Below are 16,314 nucleotides of genomic sequence, written 5' to 3'. Positions count from 1 at the left end.
ACAAAAATTATTAATGTGAGTTCCTGCCTTCCTCCCTCCCCTCAGCTGCCAAAGGAATCTGGTCTTGGCTGGCTCCGTCTCTCTTCCTTCCTCACCCTTAAAGGAGAGTTCAGTATTAGCCAGCCCAGTAGCTCGGCATGTATAGTTCAGAATTGGGGAAATAGTAGGAAGAGACAAGCTGGAGAGGGAAGAAGAAAAGGGAAGGGAAAACCAAAAGACAGGTGTTAAGCTGCCTAGATTTTAAGAGATGGATGGATTGTCTATCCATCCGTCCACCTATCTGTGTATCTCAATCAATCGTTTGATTGATCCATCTATCTACCTATCTATAGCTATCTATTAAAAAACACTGGTGGTTTGAGGGAAGGAATCAAGGAATCATAGTAGACAGTTCCTATTTTGTCCTCTCCAACACTGATTCCCCTTTATTTATGTTAATAGCACCCCAATTTCCTTTTGGGGATGTTATCCTCCTCCACTCCTAGTCCGTGTGATTCAGAAAGGGCTATCTTGATTCCTTAGCTTCCTTCCTCAGGAGCTGAGCAGAGTCCCAGTGATGAGTTTAGGATGAGCACGTGACAAATGCCAGATGACAAAGTTGACCCAATGTGAGCCAGCCCTGGGAGTCGCCTTAGAATGCTGGAAAAGGGGAACTTTCCCAATGAGTTTGCTAACCTGCTAAGATTTAAGTCTGGGGGTGTTGGTGGCCACCATATAGCAAAAGCTTTCCAGAACAAAGCCAGCAGAGAGGAGCGCAAAGCTGAGAAATGGAGTCCAAGTCGAAAGAATGACTCCTGGACTTTGCAGTTTTGTGCAAAAATAGAGTCTTTTCTTGAAAACGGCTTTGAATTAGGATTCTGGAACCCAAAGAGTAACAACTAAAATGGAGAGACCCCAAGAGGAGCAGCTGCAGGGGACAGAAAAAGGGACCCCTATTGACTTTCTTCAAGAATTAAAAGTAAAGATTAGAACTGCTTTTAAGGATTTCTGGAAGCTGGACTGTGTGTCTGTGCATGTGACATTTCACCAAGACTGGACCAAGTGCGGCGCCAGGATTTGGCAGGGCCCTTTATAACAGGACTCATACGATGAGGAAATACCATGGTTGGAAGAGATACTAGAAGTCATCTAGTCCTATTCTCTACTTAATGCTTAAATACCTTGAAGCATCTTGAAAAAACAACTCCGATTCTATTTGCACAGTTTTGGGGGTAACAGAACTTACTCCCATAGATGCAGCCTGTTATGTGTTGAATTGTGTTCTGCAAAAAGGTACGTTGAAGTTCTAACCCCTGGCACCTTAGGATATGACCTTATATATGAAATAGGGTCTTTGGAGACATAACCAAGTTAGGATAAGGTCATTAGAGTGGGCCCTAACCTAATATGACTGACGTCCTTACAAGAAGAGAGACAGACACACAGACGAAGGCCACATGAAGATGGAGGCAGAGATTAGTTACGCTTCCACAAGCCAAGGAAGGCTGTGCCTACCAGAAGCTGGGAGGGGCCAGGAAGGATCCACCCCTGAAGACGTCAGAGAGAGCACAGCCCTGAAAACACCTTGATTTTGGACTCCTAGCCTTCAAAACAGTGAGAAAAAACATTTCAACCGGGAGGAAAAAAACAGGGTTGTTTGAAGCCACCTCGTTTGTGGTGCTGTGCTACGACTGCCCTAGGAAACTAACAGACAGCCCATTCCATTTTTAGCAAGTTTCATGTCAGAATGTACTTCCTGATAGTGTGCTAAAATTTAACTCTATGCAACTACTGGCCCTCACTCAGCCTCCTGGAGTCAAACACATGTCTATTTCTTCCTCTACAAAATGACCTTCAAGGATTCCAGGCTTCAATTATGCCCCATCTGAGAAGTGTCTTTGTTTACGTTCCTGGGCCGTTCATATCCTGGTGCCTTTCAAAGCCTGGTGATATAGCCATTGAGACTTTCACTCTTTCTTTGGTGGCCCCCAGAACCACATCATTGAAGGCATTCTCAGTGTCCTCCTCTTCGAGATGGGAGCTAACGAGGCTTTGAGATGGGCTGCAATCCAGTATGAGGGGTAACAGCTGCTACCTTTGAGAACCCTCCAAAGTGACACCTTTTCATTCATAGTCTTAAAGAAATAGGTGATGGTTAACACTATGACGAAAAGCCATTAGAGGAAAAAGCAAAACCAGGAGTCACAGAGAGAAGGTGGTCAAAAGGCAGCATTTTAAAAAGATCCTGGCTCTTTCCCCAACCAAGGAGGCAGGGATGTTTCTCTCAGAGCCAGTGTCAACCCAAGCTTGCTGTCTCCAGTCTCCCGTCTCCTGCCACAGTCAGAAGCAGAGGGAAGGGGGAATTGCCCTCAGGGAGCCCATATGCCTGGGCTGTACCTTAGAGGAAGTCCCCACCAACAAAAGATAAAGTCCTACATGAGTGGAAAACAAATTACTCAGCGCTGAGGGGAAATTTGCAAAATAGAAAGCTTTCCACATTGTCTTCTTATTTTTTTCTCTGCAGAATCACAGGATTCTGGGCACCTGCTGATCTCACAATGAACAAAAAGGCAAGGTGTTCTGACAAAGGTGCCAATTTCTGGCAATGTCATTGACTCCAATTTGTACTCCCACACCCAAATGACTTGCAGCTTTGGACGGATGCCCAGTGGGGTGAAGAGAAGTTGCCTTTGTCCTATTTAGCGGCATTCTTCACTCTTGCTTTGACGGAGAGTTAAAATTTTGAGCCGCTTTAAAGGTAACTCTTTCAGCTTGGGCTAAGCATCTAAAGAGCTGGTTCTAGACTCTACTCTGGGGCCCATCTTTAGATTGGGGTCAGCTCGGGGTCACCATGGAAAGTGCTTTGACAATACCGCATGGAAGTATGTGCGTGCGCGGCGCCATCCGCTTGTGCTGACACACTGAAGGGCAGCCCGCTGCATCTGCATATGGACTTTTATTAGCCAAACCATAAGGAAACAATGAGTTAAGCAGCTGTGAACATAAGGAGTTTGTTTTTCCCTAAATTCTTTCCATCCCGGTATACAAAGAATTTAGGAAATAACCATATTTTCCCCCTTCGGTGGATATTGAGAGAAACAATTCTTAAGTGGTGGCAGTCCAGCATTTAGATTAGGATGGGGATTTTTAGAGACAGATTGAGATGTGCTCCAAGGGCCCACATGGCCAGTGGTTAAGAAGGCAACTGCCTACAGCATCTTACAACTTAGATGGGATAAGAAAGGATGCACCGAGTTTCGATGACAACAGGAGAAGCTTGCAGAGTTTCTATGCAGATGTCCACACAGCCAGCCGAGACTCGGGCCCGACAGAGCTCTCAATCTCCTCACCCATGTTATCCCTGATCATAGGAGTAAGCACGCCTGTGAAGGGTCTCTTACTAGAATAATGTATTGAAATAACCTATTTGGAGTGGTACATATTAGAGAAAACCTTGTTGTTGTTGTTTTGGTTAGGGTCCTCCACTCTGAGAATGCAAGGATTCAAGGCAATTGGAACCGGGGGGCACAATTATAAGTGGCTGACAACATGAAACAGGACTTACCACCAGCTTGACCACAAGGGAGAGGGACTTCTGGGCAGCACTGAGTGCAACTAGAGAGGAAAATTGAGAAAGTGACGGTGACCTCTGGAGTTGGAGAAGATGTGCGACAAACTACAGGTAGGTGTCCCAGCTGCATGCCTTTCTAGTCATGGTTGGGCAGGGTGACAGGATGGCCTGACCTGATGTTTGGATAAAGGGAGGGAGGGAGGGATGGTGGGTCTGCTAGGAGAGGGCCCCGTGGCAGTTTGCTGAAGGGGTGTCCTTTTTGCTCCAGACTCAGCCTGCCCTTCAATCCCAAAGCACCTAAGATTCTATTCTTTGGCGGTGAATACCTCCCAACACACTCATCTACTCTTTTGCTTTCATTCTTTCTTTTTCCTTTTTTTGAGGAAGATTAGCCCTGAGCTAACATCTGCTGCCAATCCTCCTCTTTTTGCTGAGGAAGACTGGCCCTGAGCTAACATCTGTGCCCATCTTCCTTTACTTTATACGTGGGACACCTACCACAGCCTGGCTTTTGCCAAGCAGCGCCATATCCGCACCCGGGATCCGAACCAGTGAACCCCGGGCTGCCGAGAAGTGGAACGCGCGCACTTAACCCCTGTGCCACTGGGCCGGCCCTCTTTTTCCTATTTTTAAACTTTAACCCCTTATAGGAAAGATTTTTGCAATACAGGCTTACTTAGTTGACATGATCTCTGATTCAAAAATTGTGTAGGGATAATGATTATTGGTGGCAAAAACCAATAGAAAATTGGTTAGATTGGGGTTTTCAAATTCAATGAATGTGAAACACCAAAGGAAATGGCAACAGACTAATCATGCTAAGGAGACTGCATATACCTTTGTTATCATTACAGAAACAGACATTAAAACAATATTTTAATTTTATAACTACCCTTCAGATTTATAACAATAAGTGAACATGAGAGAGACTTAGCTTTGTCGGGGAACAAGCACACTTAGACTTTGTAGTCTGGTACTCCTTCATCTGCCTCTACAGCAAAACCAGTATAGTGGTTTTACCTCTTGGGAGAATAATCCAGAATACATTCAAGGGAAGTGTAGCAGAAACCATCCCTCTCTGTGGGACAGATCTTGTCCAGTCCAGGGAAGCTGCTCTCCTCCATATGGGCTTGTGCTTCACTAGATCAATCACAGAAATCCTACGCCCCATGCCAGTGACTGCTTTAGGAAAGTCACTACCAATGAAACAGTGAACAAACAATGAAACAGACGCCTGAAAGGGACCTCTGAGGAATGTTTCCTTGCTCTTTAAAAGAGACACGGATGAAAAAACTTCCCTCTCCTCTTCCACTGAACATTGTCATATTGAGGAGGATTGGTGATGCCTAGACTGTGGCAGCCATTTTGTGAGCATGAGAGTAGCTGGTTGAAGACGGAGAAGATCCTCTCAGGATGGCAGAACAGAAAGATGGCAGCAAGCTGGGCCCTTGAGGATGTCACCACGTTGTGAAATTAAACAACTCCAGAGTAGTCCCACCACAGAAGTTCTTACTATGGACAATTATGTTGCTTCCATATTGTTTAAGCCAACTGAGACATGATTTTCTGTTACTGCTAGCAAAGCACTCCAGGAAACAATAAAATTGTATTCTTTGACCCAATAATTCACTTTGGAGAAGATACATCAAAGTCATGACCACAAGATTAAAAATGTTCATGCCAAGCTGAAAAATGAAGCCATGTGTACATGAAAATCACACTTTGGAAAAGAAAAGCAGAACATAAAAGGGTCGGCACATGGTCCTAACAACGTGAATAGTCACATGGCCCCCACCAAAGGCCATAAAAAAATTCAACGTCATAGCGATAACTTCTTGTTGAATGTTCATTAGATTGTTCCCATAAATTATGACTCAACTTGAAATATTTATTTTAAAGTTTATGAGGAAGGAGACAGCATCAGGCCCCAAATGTGACCTTTTGCACAAAATAAATGGCAGAGAAATGTCTATTGAGGAAGAGTGGCATGTGCTTTAGGAAATGCTTCTAGAATGGGTCATTCTGTGTCAGCAGTTTGGAGCTTTCTCCTTTGATGTAATTACCCATTACAGTAACCCAAATGTACGAAGGATCTTTCCCAAAAATGTCAAATACACAGACTTCAAAGAGGAGAAAGGGGAGGATTATAAAGATGTGAGGGAAGGAGATGAAGAAAAAGTGGCGCGGGAGGCCGTTGACATCTCTTCCACAACGAATTTCTGAAAATATGTCAGAAGCACAGCCTGAGGCTTGCTTTAATTGGCACAAACACAAGGGAAATAGAAAATCTAAGTCAGAGAGGTTGTCGCACTGAGAAAATCGTCTGCGTCTGCCTGAACATCAGAGAAAATATTGAGCAGAGAAAAGTCGGACCGAAAGGAAACCTCTCAAATTTACATCCGAGGCAAAGGCTGCAGGAGTATTTTTGTGGCAGACGGTTATAGCCCCTTTTTCTGGAATTCCTCTTTCAAGAGTCACCAATGAAAGTGAATTCTGTTATTCACTGTATTGACAACTAAATTAAGACAAACCAGTAAATCAAGACCAAGAAAATCACTGTAATATTTGGAAGTTCGCTATGAACTGCAGGAAAATCATTCAAGAAAACACATTTAATTATATGTAATCCAATGCACTTTTCCTCCTAAGCTTTCACACTGCTTTCTATCATTCCATTTCTCAATCGTTGACTCAAGCAACACATTATATCAAGGCTTTATTAAATATTAGCTTTCTTTTTTTTTTGAGCTACAGCTTAAGTTTAACTGTTTTCAGATCTGGATGGGAGGGGGTCAAATGTCTTCTGAATTTGATGAAGTATTAGCTGTTGAAGCCAGTTTATTTATTTATTTATTTTTGAGGAAGCTTAGCCCTGAGCTAACATCTGCCGCCAATCCTCCTCTTTTTGCTGAGGAAGACTGGCCCTGAGCTAACATCCATGCCCATCTTCCTCTACTTTATATGTGGGATGCCTGCCACAGCATGGTTTGCCAAGCAGTGCCATGTCCACACCTGGGATCTGAACCGGTGAGCCCCGGGCCGCCAAAGCAGAACATGCGCACTTAACTGCTGCGCCACCGGGCCGGCCCCTGAAGCCAGTTTAATGAGGTGAAAGAGATGTCAGGTTAACTGAAAGGCAGGCAGCGAAATAAAAGAAAAACTCAGAGAGTTTTAAAAGCCAATTAAGCATATTTCCCATATAGGGGAAAAGAGCCTAAACACATTTTACCTTGTTATAGACAGCAAATGTTTAGTGCAGGAATATTCCACAGAGGTGTCTTGCTTCCTAAAAAGTTAATGTACTGAATATCCAAAGTTGTAAAGGGTAGATTCTTTAATTCTAAAAGGAGCCATCTTGTATTGTCTTTAAGAGGTCAGTTTTCTATGAAAATAAACATTTGATTTGCAATAATTACACATACGAGGAGATTTTCAGGAATATATGTTACTTAAAGATCCACTTAAGAGACTAGAGATATACTTCACTATACTAATTTATTTTAGCCACCTCAAAAGTATTATTAAAACTATATGGGGGGCCGGCCCAGTGGCGTAGTGACTAAGTTCACATACTCAGTTTCCTTGACCTGGGGTTCACCGGTTTGGAATCCAGGGCGCAGACCTATGCACCATTCATCGAGCCATGCTGTGGCAGGCGTCCCACATATAAAGTAGAGGAAGATGGGCACGGATGTTAGCTGAGGGCCAGTCTTCCTCAGCAACAAAGAGGAGGATTGGTAGCAGGTGTTGGCTCAGGGCTAATCTTCCTCATAAAAAAGAAAAAAAAAATATATATATAGGATTAAGGATCTCAAAGTCAGTGGAGAAGTTAGCTCCAAAAATGGTCAAGATTGAAAAGAAAGAGGAAGTCATATACATGTTAAGTGAGTTTTTAGTATCCCATCAGAATGATTTCCTCTTAGGTGATTTTTCATATCTCAATACTAAAAAAAGACTATTTACATGGATTTATGCAATAAATTCCTATCTCAATACTTGTTTTCTGTATAGATAATCTCCTCGATGCCGCTGGACACACTGACTCATAGAGTCTTACACTGAAATATCTTGTGAGGACACTCAAATCCAGCAAGCCTGGCCTTGGACCAAACTTTGAGTCTTCCAGAAACAACGGGTGTCTCCCGGTCTGAGGGGCTCTGACTGTCACCCCACAGAGTTCTGATTGGTCCCTAAATGCATTGTAGTGCACAACCGAGCCCCACAGGAAGACCAGAGCCCACAGCATGCTATCTGTAAAATGGGCCGAGTCAGAAGTTGGAATAAAGTACATCCACGCAGTGGAATATTACGCAGCTGTGTGTGTGTATTTGTATAAATAAATTCATATGTACCGACATCAGAAGCTCTCCAGAATAAGTCAGTAAGTAAAAGAAAAAACAAAAGAAGGTACAAAATACTGTATGTAAAAAAGGGAGGGGAATAAGAATATATTTTTGAATTTGATTATATTTACAGCAACGCACGGATTAAAAAATCAACTAAGAGTGATTTACCATTACAGGGGTGGCAGAGGTGGGAATAGGGGACATGCACTCAGAATAAGACGTCTCAGTGTGTACCTTCCCACAACATTTCCCTTTTCAATCGTGAATATATCACAATTGTATAAAAAACAATTCATTAAATAAGAAATAAACTCAGCAATGCTCTTCTCACATTGCAATCTGTGGTGATAAATCATCAAAATATCCAAAGCCTGATTTCCCTGGTTTGTAAGCTATTTTAATGTTTTGTTTTGTTTTGCTGGGGAAGATTGGCCCTGTGCTAACATCTGTTGCCAATCTTCCTCTTTTTTTTTTTTTCTGCTCCCCAAAGCCCCAGTACATAGTTGTATATTTTAGTTGTGGGTCCTTCTAGTTGCAGCACGTGGGACACCACCTGAGCGTGGCTTGATGAGCGGTGCCGTGTCCGAGCCCAGGATCCGAACCAGCAAAACCCTGGGCCGCCAAAGCAGAGCATGTGAACTTAACCACTCCGCCACGGGGCCGGCCCCTGAACCAACTCTTAACAGGCAATCAGTTAAGCCCAAAGGACCTCAGGCTGCATAGCAACACAGCTGTGAAGATCTGCCACTGAGCGCAAAAAACGAATCCACGCAGCCCTGGAAGTGCATTCTAAGCTACAGTCTACACTGTTTGGATCTTAGATGTTTCATTTACATTTTACTATGTTGGTTTCTATTTCTTCAAGTCACCCTAAACCATCTGTGGAATACAGAGGTGAGAAAATAAGAACAGATAGATGGAGGGGAGAGGTAGGGAGAGAAGGAGGGAGGGCGATAAAGAAGAGAGAACCATGACAAACAAGAGCGGGCACAGAAGAACAGAAGGGAGAGTGGAGGAGAAGGGGAGAGGCAAACAGCTTCTATTTTGTATTGTATTAACAAAAAGCAATTCATTAACCAGGTGTTCAGAACTATGAACACATTTCGTCACAGGAAGAAGTCCAGGTTCCCAGGCTAGCCCACGAAAGCCCGTTGAACTTCAGTGTGGCCAGCCTGAGAGCACTCCTGCCCTTTGGACGAGAGTGGGGACTCCTCTGTGAAGTCCCACTTTTGCCAAAAGGACCCTTTTCTCACCCATTCCCGTGTGCTTAAAGGGATTTAGGGAAATTTTTTGAAGTAGATGAGGCCAGTTTCAGCACTGTTCTTCCATGTCTTGCCACCCCCTCTCCAGGATTAATGGGGTCTGGTTTTTATGGAGCTCAAAGACCCTCTGTGGGCCCACAGCCAGCTGGCTCTTCCCTGTTAAAAACCAAACTAAACTAAACCAAAACAAAGCAAACAATCTCCTCTGATCGCCTTCCTTGTCTGACTTAGATGTTAGGGAGAAGTTTGCTAACTTAGATTATGTGTTATTGACTTCTTAACCTGCTCAGAGGCGTTTCCCTGATCAGAACATCTTTATGAAAGCTCTGTGGCTGGTGGGGCAGGCGGGCAGCTCAGCCAGGCCTCAGCCGATGCTCCTGGTCTCACCTCCCTAGACCAGCTCCCGCCATGCAAAGGTGCTTTCCTCCCACGGCTCCTCTGCAATCAGGCTCATCCCAGAAGCTTAGAGGCAGGTTCAGTCGTGGCTAAGGTGCATTTGCATCCCCCACAGCATCCTGCGCACACCGGTAAACATTCCATAAATACTTGTTGGTTGACTGGGTTCCAGGCACTTTTACTGCTTGAAATTCTAAGTGACTTTGAAAGGCAAGCAGAGACTTAGTCCATGAAAGCCTGGAAGCGGAGCCAGAAAACCTGAGTTTGGCTTGTGGTCTGGCCACTTACTGTGAGACCCCGCACAAATCTACCATCGGCTTCCTCATTGGCAAAGAAATAAAGATTTATTAAGCACCCACTCCACAGCAGGCACGATTCTAGGTACTTTACGTAAACTGAAGTCTTCCCTCCTAACAACTGTACGGAGGGAGATGCGATGCACGTCCTCATCTTAGAGAGAAGGGAACTGAGACACAGATCATGCAGCGAGCAGGCACCCAAGCTAGGATTGGACCCCAAGCAGCTTAGCTCCAAAACTAGCTTCTTAACTACTATAAGGTTCTGGCTGTCAAGTAAATGAAACAACGTGTGAGAAAGCGCCTGGTACATTATAGAAACAGGTATAGGTCCTCCTGAAATGGCAGAGATACAATAACGGATCAGAACAATTGGTCTGTATACAGCAGCTCCAAGGCATTGCAATCCAGCAGCTTGAGCTCCTGCAGTAAAAGCACCTGGGGAGCCTATTAAAATGCAGATTCCAAGGCCCCCTCTCAGATATTCTGATTCAGGATGTCTAGAGGGAGGCCCCCGAGCTTGCATTTTTAACAGGTGGCCCAGAGGTCTTCAGATTCATTTTGAGAAGTCTCGTGCTAGCGAGAAGTCAGGGCCTTTGGAGCCCAGGCAGGTCTGAGAACCACACGTACAAGTTGAGGCTGAATCCCAGCTGGTGGACTGCGAGGCCTTGGGCAAGCTGCTCAGTTCTCTTGAGCCTCAGGTTCCAAAAGCAACATGCAGAGCCTTTCCCAGATTTTATAAATCCTCTCACTTGGTCTTCTAAACTGCCTTGAGAAAGAAGAACCCTCTTCACAAAAGAATTGGAGCAGTTTAGGAAGTAATTGGAGGTCATCCTAGCCACAAGGGCAACAAGTTTGATAACTCCCTCATTCTATCACTGAGGAAAGTGAGGCTCAAGGCGATTAGAGGACTTTGTCCAAGGACGCCAACAAGAGGTGGGCCCACGGCCCAAAGCCTGGTTCTTTCCTTTATACCAGAGGAGCATCCGTTGTTTGCAAAGCTCCTGGGACCTCAGAACCAAGAAGCCTAATGGTGGAGAGCCTGCCATGGGCTCGGGGCACAGGGCAGGCCTCAGCTCCAGGGTCACTGGGGGCAAGAGCAGGTGTGACAGAGACCTGAGCACACGTGGTACAGCCCTTCTACTCTTTTTGGAGCATCCCCAGGCCACCTGTTTCCCTTCTCTGGCCTTCAAGAAGCAGCCTGCCCCCAGGGGAGGCCTGCGCTTGCCCAGACCTGTCTGAGACTGGGTAGGAGAGTTTAACTCAGGGCAGAGGTGTAGACAGCACACAGACCTAAACTATATTTTCTAACCAGCTTCCCCGCCCCCCAAACAAAAGCTCATTGTGTTATTTCTCAATTGATTCTGAATTTAAAGGGGACTTAAGGGTTGTTCTTAATTATTCCTCAAACCCAGCAATATGACAGGAAACTGGCACACTGTGTTGTTTCTACTCCACCTCTTTATATTAAGAGTCGAGCTGGTCCCCTCATTAGTTCTGTTAGTGGGGACAGTTCATTTACTGAACGTCTGTTGCGTCCGAGCTCCGTGCTAGGCATTAAGGAAACAAAGATAATAAATACGGCGAAAAAACGAAGCTTCTAGGAAGACAGGTGCAGAGAAGGGTAATGCCAACACGGAAAGTACAAAGGTGACACTGGACAACTTTAAACCTGGTTTACTACATTTCTGCAAAGGTGGCGGGCTGCTATTGGCATTCCCATTGGAAAAGGAGACAGACAGGTGACGCATACCCCCCATCGCCACACGAAGTTCCTGAAGCCACTACGCCCCTCAGATTCTTCCTCTGCTTCACGGCCGGACTCTGAGAATAGGTGACGCAGAGCTGAGGCATGTGGAGAAGATAGAAAGGGAAACAAGCAGCCCGAGGACATCTCCCTCCTGTCCTCAGAGCCACCATCTGCCAGCTCACCACTCTGTCAGAGAAATGGAGTCAAGTGTGTCTCTGTAGACACAGCCAAATGTCTTGGGAGAATTTGCAATGATTGCTCCATTTCTTTAAAAAGCTCTGGAAGCCAGGGCAGGATAACAAGGAGTGCCAGTGAGAATGCCAAGGAAGTCAAAGGAGATGACATGAAGGAATAGAAAAAGAATCTCCACTCCAGGATCCAGAGAGAGTAAATAGAAGACCACAGGGCAGACTAATAATTCTCCACGAGATGACCCTGCAGGAGGATGAAAGCCTTGCACTCCAAGAGCCTGAGCTGATATAGGAAGAAAGTCCGTATGTGGCATCATAACGAGGCTGGGGACAGTAACTAGCTAAGATGTAGATGCTCCTTCTCAGGGAGCTTTACAGACAGCTTGTGAATGACTAGCCGAGTGGGGACAAGGTTGGAAGCCACCTTAAGGCATTCCACTTTACTAAGTTCATTGAATGCAGGCATGTTATTCAACGCATGGTGGATGCTTAACAGTTGGCCAGTGGGTGAACAATGAGCCTGGCCAGAAGAACCTAGGTTTTCTCAAAGCATTTGTGATGCCCCTGCTCTGCCTCCCTCTGTGACCCACAGAAGTTCCCACCTAGCTTCACTGACATCTCCCGCACGTCTTAGCCTGTGTTCTAGATTGTGAGCTCCAGGAAGGCTGGGGCTTTCCTTGCCTACCTCTCTCCATCTACCACAGCTGCCAACTCAGCGCCTGATACTGAGAAGGCTGCGTCCTCCCATTCACTCACCCCCCGACCTGTGGGGTTTTATTTTCCTGCCAGCATCTCCTCCTCTGTTTTCTGGAAAATGCTCCTTCACTCATTCCAACATTATGGTTTGAGGGGGAGGTAACATCCTTTACAAGCCTGTTCCACTTCATCCCAGATTGGACATGGTGGACATCCAAAACGGCCAACGTCTCTGGTTCAGGGATGAACAATTATCCAAGCTGGGCCACTCAGAGCTCTTCCGAGAATCTGGGAACCATGTTTCCTTGTCCTTATTTTGAGGTGGGACTGAAAATGGAGAGCTTAAGAGTCGACGGCAGCCATGTCTCCAGCTGTGTGGAGAGACCCTGCCTAAAAGGACGATGCTGACACTCAGAAAGAGGCAGAGAGAGAGATGAGGAGCAGAGGCCAGTGGCACGTGGAGCCCTGGTTGGTCACGCCTGCAGCCCGGCTGCGCCCCTGCCCTTCCTGTGACCAGGCTCTGTGAGTCAGTAAGTGTCCAATTTTCCCAGTCCAGCTCAAATTGGGTTTTGCCACGTGCAACCCAAGACTCTTGACTAATGCATAGAATGACTATTTGGTATAACTAGACCCTTATGGAGCCTTGAGAACCGCCAGGAAACACATACTCATCGTGCTCGTCATCCCACATGTTGACAGTTTGGGTCTGCATCATCCAGAAAGCACAGAGGGCTTAGAACAGAGGTGGTGGGACGTGGGGCTGTCTTAATCTGCAGAAGCACCCGTATGTGGGGAAATCACTAGAATCCACATGAGCAGAAAGCAACATGAAGAACCTGGACAATCAAGATGCGCAATGCAAGTATAAGAGAAAAGAAAGGCAACTGGAACAAAAAGAGAAACGGAAAACTCAGCAGGGGGTTGATTTTGATCTAGGTCCCAAGAAGGAAGAAGCATTATCTTTCAATGGCCTCCTGTCCTTGGGTTTCCCAGGGCAGCTCAGGGAACAGGGCGGTACTATGTCATACCGTGTAGAGTCAATATAGTGTAGAGGCTCTCAACGTCTGGTCCATGGACCAGCAGCATCAGTGTCACCTGGGAACTTGTTAGCAATGCAAATTATTGGCTCCACCTCAGACCTACAAAATCAGATCTCTGGGGGCGGGGCCCAGCTATCTGTTTTAACAAGCCCTCCTGGGGATTCGGATGCCTAATGAAATTTGAGAACCACTGGCAGAGTTTTGGCTAAGTGTGAGGCTCTGGCACCAGGTTCTTGAGTTTTGCATGGACCACAATATGAACAGCGCCCACTGGAGTTGTGCATTGTGGCGTTCCCTGGGTTTGCTTTCTGGCTCAGCCACTTACCATCTGTGTAGCCTTGAGCAAGGGACTTAATCTCTTTGAGCCTCAGACTCTTCATCTGGAAAACAGAGGTAAGACTAGTCGCCATTCATAGCTGATTTGAGGATTTAATGAGATAATACACATAAAGTACTTAGTTCAGTACCCAGCACATAGGGTAAGTACTTAATAAAGGTCAGTTCCTTGTATAATTTTGCTGCTGCTCTGATTCCAGGGCAGGCCCTGGGCCCAGGAAGCCAGAGAGGACCTCTCCAGAGGGACCTGCCCTTCTAAAACACTCACTACTGCAGCCTGTATTTATTTTTTCTGCCTAGCAAACTTCTACTTATCCTTCAACACCTTACTCAAGGTCACCTCCTCTGTGATGGCTTCCCAGACCTGAGCCATCCTTCCTTCCACTGGACATCTTCCATGAACGCCCTCAGATTGCCTGGATATGAACTCTGGCTCTGCCTCTTCCTGGTCGTTTGATCTTGGGAAACCTTCTTCACCGTTCTCTGCCTCAGCTTTCTCATCTGTAAAATGGGATGAATCATTGCATCTACCTATGGGATTGTTGAGGAGATTAAATGAGGCAATATGTGTAAAGTCTTACAATAGTACCAGGCGTATAGTAAACACTCAGTAGCTGTTAGCTCTGTCTCCCAGCGCCTGTCACTCTGTAGGTGTGGGATGGATGCCGAGGGAAGACTGAATGGATATGGGGCAGGGCTAGGTCTAGGGCGAGGTGAGTGAGGGCTTGCCTCAGGCATAAAATTTAAGGGGCCACAATAAACTCAGTGCCGCTAAAACTTGGAATCATGCCAATAACAAATGGTTTCAATAAAACTTTATTTACAAACACAGGCAGATGGCCCCTGGCCATATTTGCTGATTTGGCTTTTTAAAAAATATTGCATTAAAATATTATTTGTCTTGATTTCTGAGGCATGGTGCATGGGACACGATTGCTTAATCTGCTCTCTTCCCCCTGGTCAACCCTGAAAACACAGGCTGTGTGGTTCCCCAGCGACATGGAGCTCTTTCTGCTTCCCCATGTGTCTCAGACTCAGAGATGGCTTTGAGCGCACTTTCTGCACGCTCCCTGTTGGGGGTCCTGGGGTTGGGTCCTTCCGCTCAGCATGGGCTCCTTTCTAAACTCTAAGACAGGATTTTTAAAGGGAGTATAAACTCAAAGCACATTGGTGTCCACCTGCAGTTTTCAGATAAAAATCAAAGGTAAGAAGAGCACTTATCCATATTCATATGTATGCATATACATAATTAAGCATAGATATATTTGGCTTTCTGATATTTTCTGAAATTTTCAAGGATGTGCATGTCCATAACCAAGCTGAAAATAGAGGCACATTTTTCAAAACATTTCTCCGGAGATGTGATGCGTGGCCAGAAGGTTCTGCTACAAGACATATGTGCTCACATTTCAGATGCCTTCCTTATGCCAGGAGGGACAGGCCACACCTGCCCCAGCTTTTAGCTGGGGTTTCTCCTCATTAAGAGGCCGCCTCTTTGGCAGCACACATGCCTTCTTGGTTCGAGGGGCAATTGCTTACGACAGAACTGCTTGTGTTTGCAGAGGCAGGCCTGATCCTGGGCCCTACACTCTAGCACAGAGACAGCTGTGATAAGAAAAGGGTTGTTCTTGCTATTCTAATACACTTTGCAAAATATGGTGGGGAATTTCTTTCTTTCTTCTTTTTATTACCATGCTTTGAAAATGGAAACCATTTAGGGAAGTGAGAGTGGCGTGCTTTGGCAGGTTAGCAACGTGTGTCACTGCACTGATTCAATGTCAGATCAAATCTGGGTTTCTCTTTCTCTCTCAGGCTGAGGCTGAAGTCTCCGCGTCTTTGTTCTCCATGGCGTGCACGGCTCTGACTGTGTACAAGGTGGGATGAAGCCCCAGCAGAGGCTGATGAGGGTCAGACACGGCTGGAGGATCCTGCCATACAACCACTGCCTCAGCAAGGCTGGTTAACAACAGGCTGGGCACGTGCCCATTTGCACTGAGCTCCCATGAGTGCCCTTGGGAGTTCTGAATCCAAAACTGTCCTTGGCACTCACCCTGCCAGGCAGGCCCTTCACAAGAGCCACAGTCCTTCAGCTCTCAGCCTCTAAGCTGTCAGCAGAGACGTGCTCCTGCCATGGGCTCTCACCGTGCCCCACTCTCCCTCGTGGAAGCACATTCCACGCATCCCTTACGTGCTTCCTGTTTGCCTTACTCCTCCACTGGACTCTAGACCCCATGAGGCTAGGAACAGTGTCTCTCTTACCCATCACCATGTTTCCAGTGCCTACCACAGTGCCAGGTACAAAGTAGGTGCTTAATAAATCCTTACTGAATGACAACATGCATATGAAAATGAGTCTTCTAGAAGCTTCTGCCCAGGCTGAGGCTGGTTATACACCACTGGAATCACCTTCAAGACAGGCAGCCCTGTTAATTACTGGCTACATCCTGGGCA

The 16,314-nt window shown here is 45.9% G+C and overlaps 1 protein-coding gene and 1 long non-coding RNA gene across 26 annotated transcripts in view; one reads left to right on the top strand and one right to left on the bottom strand.

Annotated features, from left to right (window-relative positions):
* The window catches only part of PALM2AKAP2 (PALM2 and AKAP2 fusion), a 467,702-nt gene that overhangs the window by 163,001 nt on the left and 288,387 nt on the right, over positions 1-16,314 (bottom strand). The gene's annotated exons all lie outside the window — the stretch shown is intronic.
* LOC139079571 (uncharacterized) lies at positions 2,600-7,859 on the top strand. Its single transcript, XR_011533292.1, has 3 exons — positions 2,600-2,737; positions 3,456-3,661; positions 7,562-7,859. It is a non-coding gene; the product is annotated as an uncharacterized lncRNA (long non-coding RNA).

The sequence above is a fragment of the Equus przewalskii genome, chromosome 26 (assembly GCF_037783145.1).
Source record: "Equus przewalskii isolate Varuska chromosome 26, EquPr2, whole genome shotgun sequence".
NCBI lineage: Eukaryota > Metazoa > Chordata > Mammalia > Perissodactyla > Equidae > Equus > Equus przewalskii.
This window is presented reverse-complemented; position numbering and strand designations above follow the sequence as displayed.